The sequence below is a fragment of the Pleurodeles waltl genome, chromosome 4_2, assembly GCF_031143425.1.
Source record: "Pleurodeles waltl isolate 20211129_DDA chromosome 4_2, aPleWal1.hap1.20221129, whole genome shotgun sequence".
Taxonomy (NCBI): domain Eukaryota; kingdom Metazoa; phylum Chordata; class Amphibia; order Caudata; family Salamandridae; genus Pleurodeles; species Pleurodeles waltl.
The window spans coordinates 417,370,461-417,398,440 of NC_090443.1; positions in this window are offsets into that span (position 1 = coordinate 417,370,461).

Sequence of the window (27,980 nt, forward strand, 5' to 3'; positions counted from 1 at the left end):
GTGATACCCATTACCATGTCCATTTTAAATACATATTTCACTTGATCCAGCCACTCTTTGTAGGAGGGAATAACCCTACCTACCCACTTCCTACAGATTTCTCTTCTGTTCCAATCTACCAAAAATAACTAATAGTGGGGTGATCCTAATCTCAACCCCCAATATATTAGATATCGTATGCCTCACTGCTTCCCAAAAAAGTTGAATCGCCGAACATTCAAAAAACATATGGACATCCGACGCCTTTTCCATACCACACTTTCCACATTTGATCACCACGCCTTTCCCCATCTTTGAAAGTCTGTAAGGAGAGAAAAAAGCTCTATGTAGTGTGAATATATGGTTTCGTCTAAACGGAGCAGGTTTGACCACTTGATATACAGTACGCATAGACACCTCCCAAACCTCCCGAGCTGTATTTCCGGAAAAAAGTCACCTCATAAATCTTTGGGCAGATTAAATTCACCATCCCCTGCCTCCACTATCTCCCAATACCAAATCGCCACTACTTTGTTTGGGAGGGGATCTTCCAGAATCTTATCTTCTATCTGAAACTGCAAACCACATCTCTTATTATCCTTAGCTATCCACCCTTTCAATTGAAGATATTTTAACCTTGACAAGGCCCCACCTGTTTTCTGACAAATTTCTTCCCAAGATATTAAGTCCCCATCCTTAACGAGCTCTCCCCAGTATTTAAAACCTGCCTTCTTGATTGGAATAGCCAAAACATCCTTAAGACACTCAGGTGTACCTGGTGAATCCCAGATAGGTGACCAAATACTATAATAATCAATCCTGAGCAAAGACCTGACATTTAACCATAATTGCACAGCATCCCGCAGGAGTTTCAACTTAATTTTTTTGAAAAATGTGGAATCTCCAAATTTAAACAAATAATGGTTTAGACCCTCCTTTACTTCCGCTAACATAGCCTTAAACATACATCCCATCTCTATGGTATCTAAGGAAGAGCCCAAAATCCTAACATTTTTAAGTTGGAACACCCAACCATATAATTGCAGACCAGGTAACGCTAATCCGCCTCCTTCCTTTTTCCTCCGCAACTTTTTTCAAGAAATCCTCACTCCCTTCTGCGCCCAAATAAATGAATTTATATCTTGCTGAAATTTGCCAATCAAAACTTTATCAAACTGTAAAGGGATTGAGTTATATAGGAAACTGACTTTAGGTAAGATTATCATCTTGACTAGATGTATTCTGCCCAAGGTTGACAAAGGTAAATACATTCAATTTTTCATCAAATTAGAACACTCCCTACGTAGCATACTAAGATTAGCGTCCACGATTTGCTCAATATCTTGAAGTATCTTAATACCAAGATACCTAATTTCACTTTTTCTTAAAAGATTTCCCGTGCTCTGATTCCATGCCATTATAACTGTCTTATCAGCATTTATCTGATAGCCCGAAACCTTACCAAAATTCTCAACTATATCCAGAACTGCTGGTAATGCTATATGTAAATCAGATGTACAAACTAACAAATCATCAGCATAGAGGGAGCCTTTTTTCTCCCATTCACCATATACAAAAGATGGAATTTTCTGTTCTTGTCTGATTCTTCTGGTAAGAGGTTCAATATATAAATTGAACAATAATGGTGAAAGTGGGCATTCCTGTCTCGTACCCCTAAATATTTGGATCGGAGAAGTCAAACTTCCATTTACTAAAACCCTAGCTGCCGGTTTCGAATAAATTTGGCACATCACCCGGCAAAATTTATCCCCAAAACCATATTCTTTTAAAATATTAAACAGAAAGACTCAGTTCACACTATCAAACGCCTTTGCAGCATCCAGCGTTACTGCAGCTAAGGGGAGGCTAAATGTTGTAGCTATATCAATAGTCCCTATTAAACTCCCTGTCAATTCATGTAAGTAAGTACCTCCCCTTCATAAATCCTTTCTGATCTTTATGTATGAGACCACCCACCACTTTATTCAATCTATCTGCCAGAACCTTAACAAAAACCTTATAATCAGCATTCAATAAAGAAATTGGTCTATAAGTCTCACACCTAACAGGACTTTTGCCTGGCTTCAAAACCACCGTAATTATAGCGCTGTTCTGGAAGTTCCTCTCCCTTATCACATATCTCTTCAAACAAAGAACAACATTATCGGAACAATAGCATCCCCCAGCATTTTATATAATTCAATTGGAATACCATCAGGGCCTGCTGCTTTCCCCCCTTACTTGACATAATTGCTGATTTAGGCGGTCATTCCGACCCTGGCGGTCATGGACCGCCAGGGCCGGGGACCGCGGGAGCACCGCCAACAGGCTGCCGGTGCTCCCAAGGGCATTCTGACCGCGGCGGTACAGCCGCGGTCAGAAACGGAAAACCGGCGGTGTACCGCCGGTTTTCCGCTGCCCTGGGGAATCCTCCGTTGGCGGCGCAGCTTGCTGCGCCGCCATGGGGATTACGACCCCCATACCGCCATGGGGTGTCATGGGGCCCCTGGGGGCCCCTGCAGTGCCCATGCCAATGGCATGGGCACTGCAGGGGCCCCCGTAACAGGGCCCCACTGAGAATTTCAGTGTCTGCCTAGCAGACACTGAAATTCGCGACGGGTGCAACTGCACCCGTCGCACCCTTTCCACTCCGCCAGCTCCATTCGGAGCCGGCATCATCGTGGAAAGGGGTTTCCCGCTGGGCGGGCGGGCAGCCTTCTGGCGGTCGCCCGCCAGCCCAGCGGGAAACACAGAATAACCGCGGCGGTCTTCTGACCGCGCAGCGGTATTCTGGCGGCTCCGGCCGGCACCGCGGTTACCGCGGCCGGCGGGAGTCAGAATGACCCCCTTAATCTCTTCCATTGTAATTTTCTGATTTATCATTTCATTCTCTATGTCTGTAATTTTAGGGAGTGTATCCGCATCCAACCAACTTCGAACCTCTTCATTTGTTACCACAGTATCTTCCTTATATAAGTCTGAAAAAAACAATTGAAAAACCTCCCTTATATAATGAGAACTAGACTGTCTTTGCCCCTTTTGATCAAAAATCTCTCTGATTTCCTTTTTTGTCCTATCTGTCTTGGCTTTCCAGGCCAACAGTTTAGTTGGGTTCCCTCCATATTCGAAATGAGCCAACTTACTGGCTTCCCATCTTTTTTTTAACCTAGACTGTAATAACGTCTCCAATTGTAGTTTCAAATGAGACCTCATGACTTCTAACTGTTCTAGAGATTCTAAGCCACCCATCTCCAAGCGATCACACTCATTCAATTTGCTTTCCAACACCTTAATTTCCATCCGGTACTTCTTATTCCTGACAACGGTGAGACTCGTAATTTTGCCTCTTAAAAATGCCCTAAACGTATCCCACACCATGCTTATTGAAGCTGAACCGATATTAAACTTAAAGGATTCCTCCATCTCAATAAACAATTGAGTCTCCAACTATCCCGCAGAAAGAGAAAACCTGTTGAGTACTGCCCTTACTCTCCAAATATCCCGCAGACCCAGTTCTCTCATCCTAGATTTAAAAAAGCTCTGAGATTTTAACATAACTGTGGACCTAGAACTTTGTGATCTATCTAAATCATTATCCAACAAGACATTAACATCACCCCCCAAAACTATTGGGTTAACCCCCCTCCCCGGGGACCCGATCCCTGACTCATATGGGCTAGCTGATAAGCCCTGATTAAGGAGCGCTACCAAAAGAAAACCGACCAGAGGGACATAGAGAGGAGGATACAACCCCTCATATTTCAAGATGTTCCACTTCTTATCAACTCTGGTAAATCATCCGCTGTTTTTATGTCTCTTAAATTGTACATCTTATTGTTGTACATCACTCGCAAAATGGCTGGAAATTTGAGTTGCACTGACGCACCCAGCTTTTTTAAATCCTCAATACGATTACCCAGTTCCCATGGCTATTAAGGGCAGTACTAGCAAGATCCGACCTAACTTCAAAGGGAAAGCCATTCCCTCTTAAAGTTTTTTGTTTTAATGCTTGCGACAGGATCTTCTCTTTTAGAGCATAGGTCAAAAAGTTGATCAAAATCTTCTGAGGTTTCTTCCTGGCAGGGTCTCTCCTAAACGGGTCCCTATGTATCCTCTGAATGTCCGCCACAATCTCCTGTTCGGTTTTTTCCAACTGTAGGGAATTCTTAATAAGTGAGGCACAATATGCCTTAATGTCGTTCCCCTCCTCCCCCTCCGGTATATTCAGAATTCTCAGATTATTCCTCCTCGCCGCATTCTCCATCCGTTCCAACTTATCCCGTAGGTCTTGTTCACAGGCTTTCGACTTCAGCGAATCCTGCTTAATCTGTGCTACATCTTCTTGTAGGGACTCCATTGATTCTTCCAAAAGCTGCGTTCTTTTAGCCAATAAGTCAAATTTATTTTCCAGTATCTTGCACATCTCTTTTATACCGGCCTGATTTACCTTGGATGCCGAGAAACCCTTTTTGATCTCCCCGCTTCGTGATCATCTCTTCCATGGGAGAGAGCCTGGCAGTCCCTCCCCCATCCTCCACCCTTAATGTCTGTAAAAAGGCTAATGCATGATTATCATTTCCCATCGGAACTGTGGAAGGCTCACCAGTCTGATCCTCTTGTAAGTTTAAATCCACTGCAGGGACCGAGCACTGATCTTTTTTCCCTCCGCTCTTATCCCCTACTGCCATTTCCACACTCACTTCTGATGCCACTAATGGGAGGATTTTGAAGTAGGACCGCAAAGAGGGGGTTATTTTAGGCCTTACATTAACAGGGGAGTCAGCCTTCCCCCTTTTAACAAGCTTGGCACCAAAAAACGTTTCGTGGTGGGAGCTCACTAACGGAGTCTCCTTTAAAAAATCACAACTCACACCCCCACACTCTCCAGTCTTACCTCCAAGGTTCACCTCCCGTGAGGGACCAGATTTTTTTAAACTGTCAGGGTTCTTCTCCCAAAGTCTCCTCCTGCCTCTGCCTCTCACCAAGCCAGCTGCCTCCTCCACTGCTTGAGCTGCCTGGCTTCCTTTTTTCACAATAGGCAGAAATGCTCCGTGTGCCTCTTCATCGACTCTCAGCTCCTGAGGCAGTAAGCTGCTTGTGCTGGCTCTGCCGCTTCTCCTATTGCTGCCGCTGCTTCTCCCTCGAAGAGGGAAACGCGCTACAGCCAAGCGCGTCTTTCGCAGCTCCAGAGCTGTGAGCTGCCAAAGCACCGCTCCAGCGGCGCCGCTTCTGTTCTCCTCAGTCCCGGTAAGCCGCACATGTGCCCTCCTCTCCTCACCCCCGGTCCGGTTTCCTTAGTCAGACGCTCCGCGGCACGCGTCTGTGCCGGCCGCCATGTTCCCCCCGGCTAGGCGAATGTTACTTCCAGTGGGGAGCAGATAATATCTGGCAGCCACTGCCCCACATTCTAAGATAACCTCTGTGGTTTGGATAGGGCACACAGAGATCTGGTGCCAGCACCACCACAAGTCTTCACAAGATCACTTAAGCCTCCTGCCTGTTCTTAGACACCAGTGCAGTGATGAAGAAAGAGAACTTTGTTGCACCCAGTCCCTCGCTGCTCATCTGCACCATAAGTGCTGCAAAGCAAGTGTCTGAATCAGGAGTGAGTAGGATACTAATTTATTTACAAGCAGTCGCTCCCAGCACTCTTTACTCAACCGACCACCACCTCAAATCCAACAAATCCCGGGCTGCACTCCAGACACTGAACACATCTGCATTCCACATTTCGTCCTCAACTCTGGTGGAATACAGCGTACCACCATTCCACAGTTGAATGCCCGGCAGCAGCAATTTTCTCCTGAGAGACACACTTAAAATAAAGGGGCATATTTACAAGCCCCTAGCGTCACCAGCGCGTCACGCTCTGGTGGCACAGCTTGCCTACCCATATTTACTCGGCCATGCAAAGGCACCTTGCATGTCTTTTCTTGGCCTTGTATAATGGACCGCTTTCATACATTACCCTGCGTGGAAGGCCGTTCCATGAATGTTGCTGTGGGTGTTCCCATTCAACACCAGTGGAATCTGATGCATTCACAGATTTACAAGGATGGGAAAGTGTCAGATTCCTATGCTACCCCAGGGGTGGCTTAAAAGTGGTACATCGAGGAGAAATATCTTTAATTCTCCTAGTTTTTTCCACTTTCTATGTGGAATGCATTCTGCAGCACACACAGAAGGAGGAAAACATCATTAATGATCGTTTATGTGCAGGAAGGTGTTCCTTACTGCACATAATCAATCATCCCTGCAGCGCAGGCACCCTTTGTAGGAGGCTGACCTGGTGTGTGGTGGTTAACTATTTCATTTAGACATTACCTGCTCCAGTTATCCCTTATTAGTGTAGTGTAGTCAGTGTCTAGAAGTCAGGCTCTCTAGAGTTAGCTGTGGATGATCAGCCAAGGCTTATCTAGGAGACATGCAAAGCTCATGCAACAACACTGTAGTCACAAAGTACTCACACACATGAAAGAAACACTCAGTTGCACAAAAATAAAGGTACTTATTTTGATGACACACATATCAAAAATACCATAGAGGCTATACTCCCTTAGGTAGTAAGTAATACACAAATTATATACACTAGTATGCAGAAATAGGCATAAAAATAGTTAGAAAAGGGGGGCACAAACCATATACTATGTGGAAGTGGAATGCGAACATCGGTCTCCCACCTAGGGAAGTGTAGTGTGTAGAGGGGAGCTGGGAGTACTAGAAAACCCCAAAGGTAAGTACTAAAACCCACCCCGGTGACCAGGAAAGCAGGAGTAAATCACAGTAAGTTTCTTAGAACACACACCGAAATGAGAAGAAGAATTATGCAAGAACCAGAAGAGACTGCAAGTCAGTAACAGTGAATTCCTGGGCCAGGAAACCTGTGGAACAAGGGGACCAAGTCAAAGAAGCACAGAAGAGTCCAGTAAGAACAGGAGCCCTTTCTAACCCGGATGAAGGTGAAAAAGAAGAACAATCGGTGAAGAAGAACAGTCAGTACTGCAGCTCAGAAGACCGAGTCGGGTTCCTGGATGATGCAAGTGCTGTCCCACGCCGGATGGTGGATTGTAGTCTGGTTTGCGTTGCTAGAGTTCCCCAACAAGCCTTGGCACAGGCAAAGCTCATGGTTAGCGGAAAACGGTGCTGCCTGGGACCAGGACGGACCAGGTGGGCTCTACCCAGGAGGGGGAGTCATCGGGGGCTCTCCGCAACTCAGCGAGCCCACAGAAGACCAGGCAGCGCACACAGGAGTCCCAGAGCACGGGGGCAAAGAAGTTGCAGAAGAGGCCCACCCAGCACTATGACAAAGGCTCCCACGTCACTGGAGAACCACTCAAGAAGCTGTGCGTCACAGGATAGAGTGCTGGGGGCCAGAGCTACAAAATGCACAAAGGACTTGGAGAAAGGATGCCAACAAGCCTTGGCAGCTGCAAAAAACACGGTGCATGGGGGTACTGTCTTGCGTGGGGAGGCAGGCTCTTACTTCCACCAAAGTTGGACAGTTGGACGGGAGGACCGTCGGGACCACTTCAGTCCACCACCCATGATGCAGCATCTACGGAGCTCGGCAAGAGAGGGGATCCACGCAGCCAGTCGTTGTTGCAGTCAGTGCCTGCTGAAGCAGGGTAGAGACTCCTTCGCCCCAAGGAATATTCCTTCGCTCTTCTGGTGCAGGCTGAAGACGGGCTGTCCTCAGAGGATGCAGGATCGGAAAACAGTTGCAGTTGCTGGAAGTAGCTGAAGACACAATATTGCAGAAGGCGTCTTGCTTCTTTGTTGCAGCTTGTAGAGTTCCTAGAGAGTCCAGGTGCAATTTCTTAAGTGAGAAGTCAAAGTGGAGAGTGCAGAGCATAACTGCTGGCGTCTTGCAATCTGAATCTAAAGAACTACCCAAAGAGAGACCCTAAATAGCCCTGAAAGAGGGATTGGCCACCTAACCAGGTAAGCACCTATCAGGGGAGGGCTCTGACATCACCTGTTGGTACTGGCCACTCATATCCTCCCAGTGTTCCCTGCCAACTTGGAATCCAAGATGGCAACACCCAGTGACCCTTTGGAGGAGCACTGAGCACCACTCCTGGGGTGGTGACTGACAGGGGAGTGGTCACTCCCCTTTCCTTTGTCCAGTTTCACGCCAGAGAAGGGACTGGGGGTCCCTGAACCAGTGTAGACTGGATTATGCAAGGAGGACAAATGCAAAAAGAACAAGTGATGGACGGAATGTTGAACAATGTCAAACATTCACACCCAGTACACGGATCTGTGCCTTTTGTTATGCAAGGAGGACACCAAATGTGCCCTTCAAAGCATTTACAGTGACTTGCAGAGGCTACCCCTCCCAAGCCTGTTATACCTATTTCCTTAGGGAGAGGGTGTAACACCCCTCTCCCAAAGGAAATCCTTTGTTCTGCCTTTCTGGGCTTTAGCTTTTCAAGCAACAGGAGGGCAGAAACCTGTCTGGGAGGTGGCAGCAGCTTGGGCTGCATGGAAACCCTCAGAAGGCTGAAATGGCACTACTGGGAGTCCACTAAGGAGCCCCCATTGTGCATGGAATCATACAACCAATGCTTGCAAAAGCCTTGGGGTATGATTCCAACATTTTTGATACCAAACATGCCTGTGTTCGGAGTTGCCATTATGTATCTGGACATAGGTAGAGACCTCTGTCCAGTACACACGTAAAATGGCGTCCCCGCACTTACGAAGTCTGGGAAAATGGTCCTGAGTTCGTGGGGGCACCTCTGCTAGTGCAGGGGTGCCCTGACACACAGGTACTTTGCACCCTGCCGTGCACCTTTTCACGCAGGCTGCAATGGCAGTCCTGCAGAAGCCTTTGCATGGGCTCCCTATGAGTGGCAAAATATGTGCTGCAGCCCACAGGGATCCCCTGGAACCCCAATGCCCTGGGTACCTAGGTACCATATACTAGAGACTCATAGGGGGCACCAGTATGCCAATTGTGGGTGAAATACTGTGTTAACAGTAAGCAACAACTTAAGTTTGGGGAGAGAGAGCATAATCACTGGGGTCCTGGTTAGCAGGATCCCAGTGAACACTGTCAAGCACACTGACACAGGCAGAAAGTGGGGGTAACAATGACAAGAAAGAGGGTACTTTCCTACAGAAAAAACGAGGGACATTAATGCTAACCTTTCCCAGATGAGTCTTCACTGTCTAAGTGGAAATCTGCATTGGAGTGGTAACTCCCAGGTCTATGTTCCACTGTAAAGTCCAAACCCTGTAGGGAAATGGACCACCTCAAAAGTTTTGGGTTTTCTCCCTTCATCTGCTTAAGCCATAACAGAGGTTTGTGGTCTGTCTGAACAATTAAGTGAGTACTAAAGAGATATGGTCTCAACTTCTTCAAGGCCCAGACCACAGCAAAGTCCTCCCTCTCTATAGCTGACCAACACTTTTCTCTGGAGGTCAACCTTCTGCTGATAAAAGCTACTGGTTGATCCTGGCCCTCTGTATTAAGCTGTGAAATAACTGCCCCCACCCCTACCTCTGAAGCATCAGTCTGAACTATGAACTTCTTGGAGTAGTTTGGGCTTTTTAGAACAGGTGCAGAGCACATGGCCTGTTTAAGTTCCTCAAAAGCTTTTTGACGGCTGGCTGTCCATAATACCTTCTTAGGCATTTTCTTAGAGGTGAGGTCATTAAGAGAGGTAACAATGGAGCCATAGTTCGTAATGAGCCTTCTTAAATACCCAGTGAGACCTAGGAGGGCTCTGACCTGGGTCTGTGTTGTAGGTGGAGTCCAATCTAAAATAGTTTGGATCTTCCCCTGTAGTGGATGAATCTGTTCCCGACCTACTAGGTGTCCCAGATAAACTACTTTTCCCTGCCCTATCTGGCACTTTGAAGCCTTGATAGTAAGGTCTGCTTTATGCAGAGCCTCTAAAACTTTCCATAGGTGGACCAGGAGGTCATCCCAGGTGGAGCTAAAGACAGCTATCTCATCTAGGTATGCTGCACTAAAGGCTTCCAGACCTTGGAGGACTGCACTCACCAACCTCTGCCAAAGGGCATAACAGTACATTGATAATGCCCTTCAATGGTTGAAAATGCTGTTTTAGGTTTAGCACCTTCTGACAACCTAATCTGTTAATAGCCTTCCGTAAGGTCAAAAGTGCTGAGATAGTTGGCAGATGCCAGAGTATCTATGAGCTCATCTGCCCTGGGGTTTGGATGAGCATATGTCTTGGTTACTGTATTGAGCCCCCTTTAGTCAACACAAAACCTCATCTCCTTTTTCCCATTCTGAGTGTGTGGTTTTGGGACCAGCACCACTGGGCTAGCCCAGGGGCTATCTGAGTGCTCAATCATTTCTATGTCAAGCATCTTCTGCACTTCTGCTTTGATGCAGTCCCTTACATGGTCAGGCTGCCTGTAGATTTTACTCTTCCTAGGCAGGTTGTCTCCTATATCAATGGTGTGTTCACACCATGTGGTTTGCCCAGGTGTAAAGGAAAACAGTTCTGAGAACTGTCCTAAGAGATTTCTGCAGTCTTCTCTTTGAGTCTGAGAAAGGCAATCTGATAAGACTACCCCCTCAACAGACCCATGAGCTGCTAAATTAGAAAAGAGGTCAGGGAGAGGGTCACTCTCTTCTTCCTGTCCCTCATCAGTGGCCATGAGCAGGGTTAAATCAGCCCTGTCATAGTAGGGCTTTAGGCGGTTCACATAAAGTACTCTGAGAGGACTTCTTGGACTGCCAAGGTCAACTAAATAAGTGACATCACCCTTTTTTTCCACCATGATGTGTGGTCCACTCAATTTGTCTTGGAGTGCTCTTGGTGCCACAGGCTCAAGAACCCACACTTTCTGCCCTGGTTGGTACACTGTCAGGATAGCCTTCTAGTCATGCCATTGCTTCTGCAATTCTTGGCTTGCCTGAAGGTTCTTAGTGGCCTTCTTCGTGTACTCAGCCATTCTGGATCTTAGGCCAAGCACATAATCCACTCTATCTTGTTTAGGGGGCTTCAGGGGTTGCTCCCAACCCTCCTTTACAATAGCTAATGCACCCCTAGCAGGGTGACAAAAGAGGAGTTCAAAGGGGCTGTAGCCCTCTCTTTTTGGGTTACCTACCTGTAGGCAAAGAGGAGGCATGGTAACATGACATCCCATCTCCTGCTGAGTTTTTCAGAGAGGCCCATTATCATGCCTTTGAGTGTTTTCTTAAAACACTCAACCAACCTATTTGGGGATGGTGTAGTGAATTTATATATTTATATGTTACACTACACTCTTTCCACATTGCTTTCAAGTATGCAGACATGAAGTTGCTACCTCTGTATGATACAACCTCTTTTGGGAAACCCACCCTGGAAAAGATTCCCAGTAGGGCTTTGGCCACTGCAGGTGCTGTAGGGGTCGTAAGAGGTATGGCTTCTGGATACCTGGTGGCATGGTCCACCACCACCAAAACAGATGTTTCCAGAAGCTGTGGGAGTGTCAAGGGGGCCAACAATATCAACCCCTACCCTTTCAAAGGGTACCCCACCCACTGGCAGTGGGATTAAGTGGGCCTTTGGAGTGCCACCTGTCTTGCCACCGGTTTGACAAGTGACACAGGAGCGACAAAACTCCTTAGTATCTACAGATATGTGAGGCCAGTGAAAGTGAGGGACCAATCTGTCCCAAGTCTTGCTTTGCCTCAGATGTCCAGCAAGAGGAATATCATGTGCCAAGGTCAACAACAATTATCTGTATTGCAGAGGGGTGACCAATCTCCTGGTGGCACTAGGTTTAGGTTCCCTTGCTTATGAATACAAGAGATTATTTTCCCAGTACACCCTGTGGGTGCCACTGATACCCCCTGCTTCTCCTTTGACAGCTTGCTGTCTCAAACCCTCAAGTGTGGGGCAGGTTTGCTGTGCCACACTTAACTCCTCCCTCAAAGGCCCCCCTGCATCTAAGAGTTCATTTGTGTCAGCTTGAAGTTCTTCAGGTGTAGGTTCTGTCCAGGGAGTTGACTCCTCCTCCTCAAAGGGGGGATCATCAGTGGAGGGAGGGATATAGGATAATTTCTTACCCTTCCTAGCCCTGCTTTTGGGAAGCTCTTGGTCCATGGTTTCAGGATCCAAGTTTCCCTGTTCTCTTTGCTTCTTGGCATGAGCCCTGGTTAAAGCAAAGATATGCCCAGGAATGCCCAGCATGGCTGCATTGGCCCCAACTTCACTTCAGCCCAAGCTGAAGTCTTCAAGTCGTTCCCTAGTAGACACTCTAGAAGTAGGTCTGTGGACACTACAACGTTTTTAGGACCAGTAACTACCACAGTTGATATCAACAACTGCCATGGGGTGGCTTACAGTGTTGTTATGGGCGTCAGTCACTTGGCACTGATGAGCAAGTAGGTGTTGCTCAAGGGCCACCAGTTTTTCAGTCACCATGGGGACACTGGCACCTGTGTCCCTGTAGGCCTCATCCAGAACACCATTTATTAGGTGTTGTTGCTTGTACTTATCCATAATAAGGGGACAAGCAACAAGGGTGGCAAGGTCAATGACACCATCACAGACTACAACAGCCTCATTGGTTTTCCTAATTAAACCAACCCCCACTAAATTTCCCAGAGCGAGCCCTACTACTCCCTTGGACTGACTATTTGTAGTATTAGTTTTCCCACCACCACTGCTATTTCTAGGGGCACGAGTTGTAGCAGTGGAGGTAGTGGTGGTGGGAGGTTTGGTGCTATTCTTAGGACAAGAGCTGTCTCCTGCCCTATGGCCTTTGTTTGTACAAATATAGCTCTAAGGCTTTTTGTTCTGATTGTTGTGAGAAGAGGATTTAGATGCACCCCCAGAAGAGTTTTGCAGGCCTGATGAAAACTCTTTGTTTGTATCTTTGTCCCCGCATTTGTCATGTGACTTACGATCCTTCTTCTTGTCCTTGGCACCCCCTGTATGAGTTTTTCTGCTCACCCTTGTTCTGATCCATTTGTCTGCCTTCTTTCCCAATTCTTGGGGAGAAGTCAGATCTGAGTCTACCAAGTATTGGTGCAACAAGTCAGACACACAGTTATTTAAAATATGCTCTCTAAGTAATAGATTATACAAACCCTCATAATCAGACACTTTGCTGCCATGTAACCAGCCTTCTAAAGCTTTGACAGAACAGTCCACAAAGTCAACCCAATCCTGTGAGGCCTCTTTTCTATTCTCCCTGAACTTGATCCTATATTGTTCAGTGGTGAGACCAAAACCATCTAAGAGCGCTGTCTTAAGAATACTGTAATTGTTTGAATCTTCCTCTCTGACAGTGAGAAGTCTATCCCTCGCCTTGTCAGAGAAGGACAACCAGATAATAGCAACCCACTGCCTTTGAGGGACCCTATGAACTTTACAAGCCCTCTCAAGTGCAGCAAACCACTTGTAGATATCATCTCCCACCTTGTGTGGGGGAACAACCTTGTGCAGGTTTCTGGAATCAATGGAGTCCTCCCTGACTCTACAATACCTGAATCTTGAGTTGCTGCCACCATGGGGTGCTAACCCCAACCCCTCACTCTCCCCTGCCAAGGCCTCCCTATCTGGGGCTAGCTGTTGCTGCTGTAGCCTCAGACTGGCCTCCTCCAGTCTCAGCTTTCTGAGCTCTTTAACTATAGAGTCATCCCCTGGAGTTGGGCAGTGTGATCCCTCAGACACTGAGGTGACATGAGAGTGGGCAGAAGTGGATCTTTCCCTAGTGTTAGTGACCCTGGTTACCTGCCTCTGGGTGTAAAGGGAGCCCTACCTGAGTGACTTCCCCTCCCACTCCCAGCTACACTGGGTGATCTGCTAGGGACAAGATCTTTGGAAGAGCCCTCCCCTGAATCTATAAGATTATTCTCTAACTTAGTGGGGTGAGAGTCTCCCTCCTCCTCCTCTCCTGGCTACCAGCATGTTCCTGGTCATCCTGAAGAAGGAGGATCAGAAGAAAACTCTTGTTAGGAGTCTTCCCCATGTCTAGCTTCCACTCTGAACAAAGCTCCTTCAATTCCTTGAAGGTCATGCCCTCATAGGGGGAGTCCATGACCTCAGAGCTAGGTCCAGCTGCAAATATGGTGTGTGTGTTAGGGTGGTATAGAGTGTACCTAACCAACCTAACCTCTAGTCTCTTGGAAAGTTTAGAGACTAGAATTTCTACACTAGGTACTATTGAATATACCTCTAGGTATAGAGTGGTTTTTCCTGTGGAAAGCACCAGGTGACAGAGTGATAAGGCAATTGCAAGTACTTATCCCACCGCTGCAACGAATGGTAGGAGGCTGGCCGGGTGTGTGGTGGGTACCAATGGTACTTATACCTTATACCAGGTCCATTAGTCCCTTATTAGTTTAGTGTAGTCAGTGTCTAGATGCCAGGCTCTCTAGAGGTAGCTGTGGATGAGCAGCCAAGGCTTATCTAGGAGACAAGCAAAGCTCATACAATACCACTGTAGTCACACAGTACTTACACACATGAAAGAAAACACTCAGTGTTACAAAAATAAAGGTACTTTATTTTGGCAACAGAAATACCAAAAATACCATAGAGGCTATACTCTATAGAACACACACCCAAAGAAGAAGAAGAATTATGCAAGAACCAGAAGAGGCTGCAACATACCAACATTGGATTCCTGGACCAAAGGACCTGTGGAAGAAGGGGACCAAGTCCAAGAACCACAGAAGAGTCCAGGAAGAACAGGAGACCGTGCTAACCTGGATGAAGATGTAAAAGAAGAACCCCCGGTGAAGAAGAACAGTCAGTACTGCACCCCAGAAGACGGATTCGAGTTCTTGAAGGATGCAAGTGCTGTCCCACGCCGGATGGTGGATTGCACTCTGGTTTGCGTGGCTAGATTCCGCCAACAAGCCTTTTCACACACAAAGCTCGCAGTTAGCAGAAAATGGAGCTGCAAGGGACCACGAAGGACCAGGTGGACTCTACCCAGGAGGGGGAGTCAGAGGGAGCTCTCCGCAACTCAGCGAGCCCACAGAAGACCAGGCAGCGCACACAGGAGTCCCATAGCACAAGGACAAAGAGGTTGCAGAAGAGGCCCTTGCAGCACTACGACAAAGGGTCCCATGTTGCAGGAGCGCCACTCAGGAAGCTGTGCGTCACAGGCTAGAGTGTTGGGGGCCGGAGCAACAAGATGCACAAAGGACTTGGATTATGCCAACAAGCCTTGGCATCTGCAAAACGTGGTGCACGGGGTACTGTCTTGCATGGGGAGGCAGGCTCTTACCTCCAGCAAAGTTGGACAGTTGGACGTGAGGACCGTCGGGACCACTTCAGTCCACCACCCGTGATGCAGGATCCACACAGCTCAGCAAGAGACGGGATCCACGTAGCCGGTCGTCATTGCAGTCGGTGCCTGCTGAAGTAGAGTATTGACTCCTTTACCCCAAGGAAGATTCCTTCACTCTTCTGGTGCAGCCTGAAGGCGGGCTGTCCTGAGAGGATGCACAACCGGAAAACAGTTGCTTTTGCTGGTAGGAGCTGAAGATACAATGTTGCAGAAGGCTTCTTGCTTCTTTGTTGAAACTTGATGAGTTCCTGGAAGGTCCAGATGCAGTTTCTTCAGTAAGAAGTCGAAGTGGAGAGTGCAGAGGATTTCTGCTGGGGTTTTGCAACTCGAATCTGAAGAACCACCCAAAGGAGAGACCCTAAGGGGACTGGTCACCTAACAAGGCAAGCACCTATCAGGGGAGGGCTCTGATGTCACCTGCTGGCACTGGCCACTCAGATGCTCCCAGAGTTCCCTGCCAACTTGGAATCCAAGATGGAAAAACCCAGGGACCTCTGTAGGAGCTCCGAACACCACCCCTGGGGGTGGTGATGGACAGGGGAGTGGGGGGTCCCTGAACCGGTGTAGACTCGTTTATGCAAGGAGGGCACCAAATGTGCCCTTCAAAGCATTTCCAGTGGCTTGGGGAGGCTACCCCTCCCAAGCCTGTAACACCTATTTCCTCAGAGAGAGGGTGTAACAACCCTCTCCCAAAGGAAATCTTTTGTTCTGCCTTCCTCTGCTTGAGCTTCTCAAGCAACAGGAGGACAGAAACATGTCTGGGAGGTGGCAGCAGCCTGGCCTGCCTGGAAACCCTCAGAAGGCTGAAATGGCAATACTGGGGGTCCTGTAAGGAGCCCCCAGAGAGCATGGAATCATACTACCAATGCTTGCAAAAACCTTGGGGTATGATTCCAACATGTTTGATACCAAACATGCCTATGTTCGGAGTTACCATTATGTAGCTGGACATAGGTAGTGACCTATATCCGGTACACGTCTAAAATGGCGTCCCCGCACTCACACAGTATGGGAAAATGGTCCTGGATTTCAGGGGGGGGCACTTCTGCTAGTGCAGGGGTGCCCTCACACACAGGTACTTTGCACCCTGCCTTCTGGGCTGGCGGGCCTACCATAGGGGTGACTTATAAGTGACCTGGTGCAGTGTAACTGGCAGTGAAAGGGTGCTTGCACCTTTTCATGCAGGCTGCAATGGCAGCCCTACAGAAGCCTTTGCATGGGCTCCCTATGGGTGGCAAAATATGTGCTCCAGCCCAGAGGAATCTCCTGGAGTCCCAGAGCCCTGGGTACCTGGGTACCATATACTAGGGACTTATAAGGGGGCACCAGTATGCCAATTGTGGGTGAAATACTGTGTTAATAGTAAGTAACAACCAAATTTAGGGGAGAGAGAGCATAATCACTGGCGTCCTGGGTAACAGGATCCCAGTGAACATGTCAACCACACTGACAACAGGCAGAAAATGGGGGTAACCATGCCAAGAAAGAGGACAATTTCCAACACCCTTGGACAATGGTGCAAGGGAGCCTGCATTGGCACTAGGCAGCTAATTGTGTCTAGTGCTGAGAAAAGTCAGGGATGCATTGTATTGCTTTAAATACGATGCATCCCTGCACTTTCCTTTTGGCGCAGCCCGGCACTACAAGATGGCTTGCGGTGCCAGGCTCTGTCATTATTTTATAAATATGCCCAAACGTGTTTTCACACACTTAAACTTTTGTGTTATATTGACTAGTTTAAGTGGTGCCCACCATCATCACTCATTTTCGGTGATAAAAAAACAACTAAATAATGTTGTTTTTTTATTGACCAATCTAAGTGGTGCCAGCCATCAACGCACATTTTCTGTCACTGACTGACTCAGATCATTTCAAAATGTAATTTAAAAAAAAAAATCTGCCTCACCTCGCGGATAGCCTATTTTCCGCTTCAGGATATGAGCATGTATATTCATTGTTTGGAAATATGGTACTCCTGCTAAATCAAGTGTTCTCGTTTTTAGTTACTTCCGTCATAGGGCACTTAACATTCTGCCTTATGTCCATTATTTATTGCATGTTTTATTTAAGCTATTATAATAATAAATATTTACTCTATATGATTTTATTCATAAGGGGGAAAAAAAGGTTCAAGTACTTGGTAGACAAGCAAACTTTTAATTCATTTCTGGAGTAATTAAACACATCATAATAATTGTCTTTGTTGTGTCTGACAGCTGTTTTGATGAAGCAAATTTCCAGCAACATACATCCAACTCAGAATTTGGCAAACTATCCGTTTCATTTACGAACACTGGTGGTCATTCTGACCCTGGCGGTCTTTGACCGCCAGGGCGGAGGACCGCGGGAGCACCGCCGACAGGCCGGCGGTGCTCCAATGGGGATTCCGACCGCGGCGGTAAAGCCGCGGTCGGACCGGCACCACTGGCGGGGTCCCGCCAGTGTACCGCGGCCCCATTGAATCCTCCGCGGCGGCGCAGCTTGCTGCACCGCCGCGGGGATTCCGACCCCCCCTACCGCCATCCAGATCCCGGCGGTCGGACCGCCGAGATCCGGATGGCGGTAGGGGGGGTCGCGGGGCCCCTGGGGGCCCCTGCAGTGCCCATGCCACTGGCATGGGCATTGCAGGGGCCCCCGTAAGAGGGCCCCTACATGTATTTCACTGTCTGCTGCGCAGACAGTGAAATACGCGACGGGTGCAACTGCACCCGTCGCACAGCTTCCACTCCGCCGGCTCGATTCCGAGCCGGCTTCATCGTGGAAGCCTCTTTCCCGCTGGGCTGGCTGGCGGTCTGAAGGCGACCGCCCGCCAGCCCAGCGGGAAAGTCAGAATTACCGCCGCGGTCTTTCGACCGCGGAACGGTAACCTGACGGCGGGACTTTGGCGGGCGGCCTCCGCCGCCCGCCAAGGTCAGAATGAGGGCCACTGTCTTCTCTTAACCGTGTATTCATCACGTTATGTCTTGCAATGATTTCAAGACTATATCAGAGTTTCCTTTTGTAAAGACAGCCGTTGGTTTTGTATTGGTATTCCCAAGCAGATAATTTCTTGTGTCAGTGATATCTGTTTCGGGTAAAATATCACATCAATTTCTTTCCAATATTCAAATACACCTGTACAGTAATTGTCATTTGTCATAATGTTCTCCGTGACATTTTACAAATAATAATTAATTTGCATGAGCTATTCTGTATTGTAATCTTCTCTTATGGGTGTAATGTAAACAGCCATCTGGAAAAATATGGTTAGAGCAAATGATTTTCATCCAAAGTTGTTCTCCTTAAACACGTTTCTTCCCAAGCAGCTCTTCAGGGTTGAGACCCTGGGCCAAATCTGGTCAGTACGCCAGAAAGAGAATTGAATTTGTGTCCTGGATCTCAAAAAGGCTATTTGCCTATCTGGATATCTAGGGATCAAAAACTGACACTTGAAGTTAGAATCTGCAGGGGGTGTTAGGAAAAGTACAAATAATGCCATCTGTCTTGAACTTGCGTGTAGGTATTTTAACAGTTGTCATGGTATTGGTGAGGGTCATTTTACCCTTCATATTATCTGCAAAGCTGCAGCTTGACCCAATCCTCAAATGCAAACAACTGCACACTTAGAGATTGAGTGGTGTCTCTTCCAGTTCTTCTACCATTTCTAAATCATCTTGTCTCCCTGGAAACCCAAGAAAAAATATTTTTTTGTGGGTCGCCACAAATTTGTTACACTTTAAAATTTGAAAAACCTGAACCTATTTCATTCAAACCTTTCAGATGTTCTGAAATGTCCGGTTGCGGGCCTAGCAGGGCCTAGTATTGGCTAAGCCAAATATTTTATTTGGATTGCCCTATCCACCTTCGTGTGTCTCCCCAACCGGCCTTCTCACTTTAAGCTGCCATTAGTGTCATGTTTTCTAAACGGTTTATTGTATTTGTATCCTCCCACTCCATCTATTGATCCTCAGTAGGAAGTATTTTTTGTTTACTTCCATCATGTCATCCTCATTTGAGCCAATGGTCAGTTCAACCTCTAACACTGAAGACTACTTTCTTGGTGTATATGACTTTGGCCTATAGGGGCAGTGAACTTAGGGCCTCATTTATAAGACCTTTGTGCCATCATTTATTTTGTGCAGCAGTGGCGCTAGCAGTGCACTGCACTGCTCCAGATTTACAAACTGACGCATTGGGCCCAGTGCGTCCGTTTGTAAAGCCCTGCATCAGATTATACCAGTGTCAGGTACAATCTATTCAGGGTAGGCATGCCAAGGCAAAAAGCCACGCAGAACTGATGCAGTGAAATTCAAATGTTATTATGTTACTCACAATTTTAGTGCCTGCTCAGAGCAGGCATAATATTGATGCATGGCTTTTTCCAATGGGAGCTTCCTCGCACTGCTGGAGTAGTGTCATGTTTACAATGCTACTCCAACATTGCCTGAGTTTAGCGCCAACATCTGAATCAAAATTTCTGACGCATCTGTGAAAACGTGCGTCATGGAGCTCTATATTTTTAATACACCGCATCCATGGCGCTGCTAGGAGATCTTAGGGAAGGGCAAGAAATCTGACGCATCGATGCTGATGCTAAGATTTTTCTAAATGAGGTCTTTAATTTCCTCTTAGTGTGACAACCATTTGCGACATTGTACGTGGATAAGTTGGTTCTTTGCACCTGCCTGTCTTTTCTACCAAAAGTGGTATCTTCTTTTCACATGGGACAGTCCATGACATTTCGATCTCTCTTTCTTCCTCCTCACGCCACCAGAAGATTGGCTGCACAGATTAGACTCTCAGCAAGCAGTGTCCTACTATATCATCTCCACTCGACAGGACAGAGGGGATGATCAGTCCATGTTGTCCGTTAGGGATGATGGAGTATCAGCTTAGCTCGCATGGTGCGACTTGGTGTCACTGAAAAGCCATAGGGCATTATTTGAATAAGCCTGCATCGTGTCTGCACAGCGGACACTCCAGGTGCAGGCCAAAGGCAAGCCCATCTCCATTTAGACATGCTGCTGATGTCATTCTCTATGTGATGTTAAGTGCTTGGGTTTGGTGTCATTGATGTAGTGTCCTACTGAACACGTTCTAGTGTTTATGCCAGCCACTCGGCTGAGGGCTGGTCTTACATGCACACCCCACACCCACCCAACACAGGCGTCCGGTGTCTGCCTTCAACCAACGAGGCACGAGAGGAAGAAAGACTGTCTTCCAGCTAGAAACAAGTGCAACACTGGCATCTGGTGGCCAGAGTAGGTACTGCACCCTTGTTTCTGCTTTACCAGGAAAACAAGCTGTGTTAAAGAAAAGTCTACAGCAACACCCCAGAGAGTGACTGTACCGGACCAACAGTGCGCCCGTGAACGGAAACGGCACAGAAGACGGAAACGGTGCAGAAGATGGAAGCGACGCGTACAACGCTGCACAGAGAAGGAGAAGACTACAGCTTTCCCAGCGAAGCTGCAACGGTAAGAAATGGACGTAAGTGCCACGTGAGGCACGAGGAGAGCGGCCGAGATGGAGGAAGTGAGCGGTGACCCTCCTGCCAAGGAGCGGTCCACCAAGAGGATCTGGGAACAGACCAGACCGGGAGAGGTCTGCCAGAAGAGTGGATCACGTCCTACCCGCAGGACTGAGCCTGCGAGAGGCTGTGACCGAGCAAGGTGCACCAGTGGAGGTGCAGTGATAGGTCCATGTGACGCAGCATGCGACCTGTGGCACGACGCCACATTGAGGACGAAGAGCAAGATGCACCAGCAGAGGTGCAGCGGAAGGTCCATGTGCCGCAACATGCAACCTGTGGCGCGACGCCACACCGAGGAGGAAAAGGAGAAGAGAGCGTGGCACGATGTCGCAACAAGAAATGAGAAGAAAAGAGGAGTGTGACAGACCGGTCACACCACAGATCTACTCCATCACAGGTGTACAAGTGGAAGGAAGTAGAGTGACACAACTGAGGACTCGTGCGAGCAGATGAGAAGGTATCCATCAGCACAAGACAGTCACCAGGGTGAGCAGACGACACTGAAGACAGCTACGCGGGTGGATCCCCGCGCTTCTCAGTGCGACCGTCCTGTCACTTGTCACTGGCTGCTTGGCTGGGATGGCATCCCTGTCATCAACTGCACAGGCCACACAAGACCCGCCAGTGGCCATGACGTCCATCAAGTGATCCTTCCACCGATGAAGACGCCGCCACCTGTCTGATCTGCAGAAAAATGAAAAACAGATCATCTTCACGATGAGGTGCATCGCCCAACCACCGAATGAGCACAGCACCACCTGAATGGAGCCAGTCAGTAACAAGAACCGATGCTGACAAGGCATCTCTGGCAACGTAAAAAAACTCACCATCTGAACACCTGCCATGAGCCCCGTGCACCAGACACCTGCCGGTAACAGCAAATCCAGATAATTTGGACCATCCACCCTTGGGGTTGCACAAGATTTGGACATGGCCCTGTTGGGAGTTCAGAGCGACTCCTTTGGCGTGGCCTATGTTGGCCCGCACAGCCTAAGCAGTCCCGTGGCAATCCAGGGGCAAGGGCCGCCAATGAATTCCTGTGACAGAGGAATCTTGCTGAGAGAGAATGCATCTGAGACAGCTCCACGTCAGGCATCAGGAAGCACGGAGGTCTCATACTGAGACTGGTCACCTAAAGACTTTGCACTATGGCCAGAGCACCTGAATCCTGATGGCTCGAGCAAGCTGACCTTGCACCAACCACCCTTGGATGTGGTCCTGTAGGCTGTTCCTCTGTGACGTCTTTGCTGGGCCTGCGATAGGCCGGCACAGTCCACACAGTCCAGTGGCAGCCCGCCAAAGGGCCTCGAGGACACTCCTTTTCGATGGAGGTCTGGCACGAGAGGGAAGACTGCTGCTGCTCTGCCGCTGGACTCCCAGGTGCACCAGGCTGTCACATCATCTGCAGTCTTAGGAGGTAGACAATCTCCAGAGCCAGAATTCAGTCCAGATCTGTGTACAGTGGACTCCCCACTGCTCCAGATGCACCCGCATCAGAGACTGTAAATGGACTTTGGCAACGTGAGCCCAGGCAGGACCGGACCGACAATATCCAGCGAACTGTGAGGTCGTGGACAAGCGATTGAAGTATCCGGATGTCATTGGCACTGCTGTTCGTGTCGAGCGCAGGCTGGTTGAACAACGGAGGCGTGCTGTGATGCCGAGTGCCCAGCTGCACCTATTCCATGCCACAGCTCAGGCGGACCACCTGAAGAGACCCTTGGGGTCATTACAACATTGGCGGTAAAAGCCGCTTACCGCCGTGTGGAAGACCGCCAACACACCGCCGCGGCTGCGGAATTCCGCCACAGCTATTATGACCCACATCTCGGAATCCGACAAAATTCAGACACCCACACAAGTCCGCCACACCAAAGGTCAGTGATAAACTGGCGATAACAAAACCTCCACCGTCACGCCAACAGAAATACGCCCACACTATCACGACAGACGAATCCACGCGGTGGTCGTTCAACCGCGGTATTCCATTGGCGGTACACACCGCCGCGCTCAAAATACACACACTCTTACAAAACACAGCCACACTGGACAATTTGAAATACACACACCTGAGACACATACATACACCACTCCCACACACCCAATACAATATAAAACACACACCCACATCACCCACAAACCCCTACGACCACAATTCACGACCGAAGGCCAGAGAGAGAAACCACCATCAACAAACTAGCATCCACAGGCACACAACATCCATCACCCACACAACTTCCACGCACCTCACCCAACACACCACTACATATCACCACACTTATCACCACACACACCACCCTACACATCACCTACACCACCCCATGGCACGGCAAAGACAGCCCAGGTTCTCGGAGGAGGAGCTCAGGGTCATGGTGGAGGAAATCGTCCGGGTAGAGCCACAGCTATTTGGATCCCAGGTGCAGCACACCTCCATGGCAAGGAAGATGGAGCTATGGCGAAGAATAGTCGACAGGGTCAACGCAGTGGGACAACACCCAAGAGATCGGGAGGACATCAGAAAAATGTGGAACGACCTACGGGGGAAAGTGCGTTCCGTGGTCTCAAGACACCACCAGGCGGTTCAGCGGACTGGCGGCGGACCCCCACCTCCTCACCCACAACTAACAACATGGGAGGAGCAGGTCTTGGCGATTCTGCATCCTGAGGGCCTCGCAGGAGTCGGTGGAGTAATGGACTCTGGTAAGTCAAATCTTAACTATTATATCCCCCACCCTACCTGCATGCCATCACATACCCCCACCCTCGCCCTCACCCCTATCACTCCAACTCCTCACAAATGTACCAACATCACAAACCACACATCCCAACACCAAGCCCTGCATGCAACAACAAACATGGACGCCCATCACTGAAGCATGCCCACTGCACATACCCATACAGCCCCCTAAACCATCATCACACAAGCTCACACACAGGAATTCCAGCACTGGGGTACACGGTCACCCACCCATTGCACACCATGACACACACAGATGCAATAATCGTGCCTTTCCACCCCTGCAGGACCACTACCCAACGTCACCAGACAGGAGGGTCCAGATATGTCCACTCCACCCACAGAAGAGGCCCACAGTGATGACAGCACCTCTGTCCAACTGGATCTAGATGACCAGCCCGGACCATCGTGGGCCTCGGGACAGTCGGTTCCCCTCACACAGGCACAGGCCACCACAGACCTTCCCCCCCCTCTGGAAACACCAGCACAGCACCCACCCAGCGGGCCCATACCCCCGTCCCCAGGACACGTCAATCAGCTGTGTGTCCACCACTACAGGGAACCCAGGATAACCCACCATCCCAACAACAACAGGGACCTGGGGGCAGTGGCAGTGGGCACACGGTCCAGGGGACGGAGGCCCAGGAACACAGGGGAACTGGGAGGGCTGCCGTGTGACAGGGGGCGGACAGGCCAAGAGAACCCACTCTCCACGAGGCCCTCTCCTCCATCATGGGAGCCTACCACCACTCCCAGTAGACAATGGCAACGGTACTGGCCAAGTTTCAGGAGACCCAGCGCCTGCAGGAGGAACAGTATTTGGGCTTCAGGGAGGAACTCAGAACCATCAGCTCCACCCTGGACACCATCGTAGGGGTGCTGAAGGAAGTACTCAACACCAGGAAGGACACTGTGGCCCTACAAGGGGCCCCTGACACTAGCATGGATGATGAACTGCCCACCACCTCCCCTGGCGCTAGTGGACAGGAGGCACCACCACAGGATCACCACACCAGCACCCCACCCCCTGCAGAGGGAGAACCACCCCACAAACGGTCCCTGAGATCCAGGAACAAGACAGAGAACGATGCCAAGACCCCCGCCAAGAAATGAGACCACCCTTATTGTCATCCCACTGTCCCACTTTGTCACCCTGTCCATATTGAAACTGCCCCAGCTCCACTTCCTATGCCCATATGGGCAATGCACCTGTGAGACTAATAGACTGGACTCTGCCATGGACACTCCTCCGCCATCACCCCTCACCATTTAACTTCCCCCTCCAATATTTTATATTTAAATAAACACACCTAAAGCACCAAAAGATCTGGAGTCTGTCTGTGATTTCGAAATAGTGTATTTGCAATTACAGTGACAAAATGTTCTTGAAATAGTAATGTCAACATACCTATGTCACACAGCTCTAGTCCATGAGGAATCTAAGCAGATGAAACAAGTTGGGACCCACACCTGTGAAACCGTAAGGGAAAGTGACAACTCAGTGACCATACACTGGGTGAAAACGACAGACAGGATAGAGGTAGAAGTGTAAAAGTACACGTAGTAGGCAGGAATGTATTCTCACCTGTGTTTCACTGGAAATATTGCTGGATAACTGAGTCCCTGTTCTGCATGTCTTCTTCCTCTGCTTCATCCTCATCACTGTCCACAGGCTCCACAGCTGCCAAAACACCGCCATCTGGACCATCCTCCTGCAGAAAAGGCACCTGTCGCCGCAAAGCCAAGTTGTGAAGCATACAGCAGGCACACCTTCTTTGGTGAGTAGAATAGGGACCCACCTGTCATATGCAGACATCTGAACCTGGCCTTCAGGAGGGTGAAGGTCCGCTCGATTACTCTCCTAGTTCGCCCATGGGCCTCATTGTAGCGTTCCTCTGCCCTGGTCCTGGGATTCCTCACTGGGGTCAGTAGCCATGACAGGTTGGGGTAACCAGAGTCACCTAATAGCCACACACGGTGCCTCTGGAGTTGACCCATCACATAAGGGATGCTGCTATTCCGCAGGATGTAGGCGTCATGCACTGAGCCAGGGAACATGGCATTCACATGGGAGATGTACTGGTCTGCCAAACATACCATCTGTACATTCATGGAATGATAACTCTTCCAGTTTCTGTACACCTGTTCACTCCTGTGGGGGGAGACCAAAGCCTCATGGGTCCCATCAATGGCACCTATGATGTTGGGGATATGTCCAAGGGCATAGAAGTCACCTTTCACTGTAGGCAAATCCTCCACCTGAGGGAAAACGATGTAGCTCCGCATGTGTTTCAGAAGGGAAGACAACACTCTGCACAATAAGGTGGAAAACATAGGCTGGGACATCCCTGATGCCATTGCCACAGTTGTTTGAAAAGACCCACTTGCAAGGAAATGGAGCACTGATAGCACCTGCACTTGAGGGGGGATTCCTGTGGGATGGCGGATTGCTGACATCAGGTCTGGCTCCAACTGGGTACACAGTTCCTGGATTGTGGCACGGTCAAACCTGTAGCTGAAAATCAAATGTCTTTCCTCCATTGTCGACAGGTCCACCAGCGGTCGGTACACCGGAGGATTCCACCATCTCCTCACATGTCCCAGCGGACGGTGCCTATGAAGGACAACAGCGAGCACAGAGTCAGACAACTCAGAGGTATGTACCCACAGTCTACACAGAACACCAATCATACACAAAATGTGGCCTGTATGTGTGTTGAGACTAGGCCTAGGTATGTGTGACGCATTTGGAAATTAGGCCATGTGGGCCCCTGAAATGGCGGCTGCCTGACCTCTAAAGTGTGACAATGGGAGGTGAGGTAACTGCGCTGGCGCTGTACACCGTCGCAGTAGGCAGTCGAAGACCGCAGCGCAATGCTGCATTGGTTAACATTGGACCCTATGGGTCCCAGGAGCCAATGACGATGTACGCCGGCGGTGATGGTACACACCGCCATGGACGTGACTGCCATTTTCTATCTGTATAATCACTCAATACCTGATCTTCGACAGGAGAGGACCTACACTGCAAGTGCTGCTGTGACCTCGGTCTGGAAGAGACAATGGCTCCTGCGTCTGGGGAAAGGTCCCCTGCCTTCACATCGGAGGAGTTGGAGAAGCTCGTCGATAGGGTCCTCCCCAGTACACGCTACTCTACGGTCCTCCAGACCAACAGGTAAGTACACAGGGAGCATGTTGTATGGGCTATGCCTGTGTGGAGAGGGCTGGTTGTAAGAAGGAAGGGGGCAGAGTTCTGCATGCATGAAAGTCGGTGGGTGCATGTGCCACATGGCAAGGGTAGGGATGGGGGCCACTCACTTTGACGGCGCAGTTGGTAATGACTTCTCTTCTTCCCCTGCACATTTCATGTAGGTCAGCGCCCACCAGAAGAAGAATATTTGGCGTCCCATCGCCAAGGACGTCCGGACCCTGGGGGTCCACCACAGACGGAGCACCCACTGCCGGAAAAGATGGGAGGACATTCGCCACTGGAGCAAGAAGACGGCGGAGGCTCAGCTGGGGATGGCCTCCCAACGTGGGAGGGGTGCCCGTCGAACCATGACCCCCCTGATGTTCCGGATCCTGTCGGTGGCCTACCCGGAGTTGGATGAGCGCTTGAGGGCATTACAGCAGACACAAGGGGGTGAGTACACTCTCATTCAGCTGACTTTGCGTGCAGTGGAGGTGTCTGGGTGGGGGAGGAGGGCTGTGGGTTTCCCTAGGCCAGGGCGAGTTCCGTAGGCTAGGCCCCTCCGTAAGGCATGGCCCTGTGGCCCCCCACCCCACCTCTGTAGAGTGCCAAGTACAGCTATTCATGCACCTGTGCCATCTATGTGTGCAGATGTCGTCCATAGCCTTGTAGGTCATTTCCCAGGAATTGCACTGTAGAGCCCAAGAGCGCGACGTAGTGCAGGGGGCTTCTGTGTCTGTCTTGTCCGCCAACGGTAGCGGTAATCCATGCACTCAACATGTCTTTCTTCTGTTTCCCCCCCCCCTTTTTTGTGGTCTCGCTGTTCTTGTGTGCATTAGCATCATCAGGCGGAGGAGCAGTGGCACCGGAGCACGAGGGAGCTGCATCCCACATGGCCATGGAGGGCCACACTACGGACTCAGAATTCACCAGTGGGACGGAGGGCGAGGGGAGCACCACAGCGGGGACAGGAGCTGAAACCAGCGACACGGACAAGACCTCTGATGGGAGCTCCCTTGTGGTGGCGGCAACATCTGTGCCCCCCGCATTTACAGGTACAGCCGCCACCCCCCCTACCAGCACCGCCCTCCCAGCAGCCCCTCAGCCTTTGCCCCGTGCCCGCTCACCCAGGAGGGTGGGCATCACCTTCGCCCCAGGCACCTCAGGCCCTGCCCCAGTCACCCCTTCTGCCCTCAGTGAGGAGGCCATTGACCTCCTCAGGTCACTCACTGTTGGGCAGTCTACCATTTTGAATGCCATCCAGGGTGTAGAAAGGCAGTTGCAAC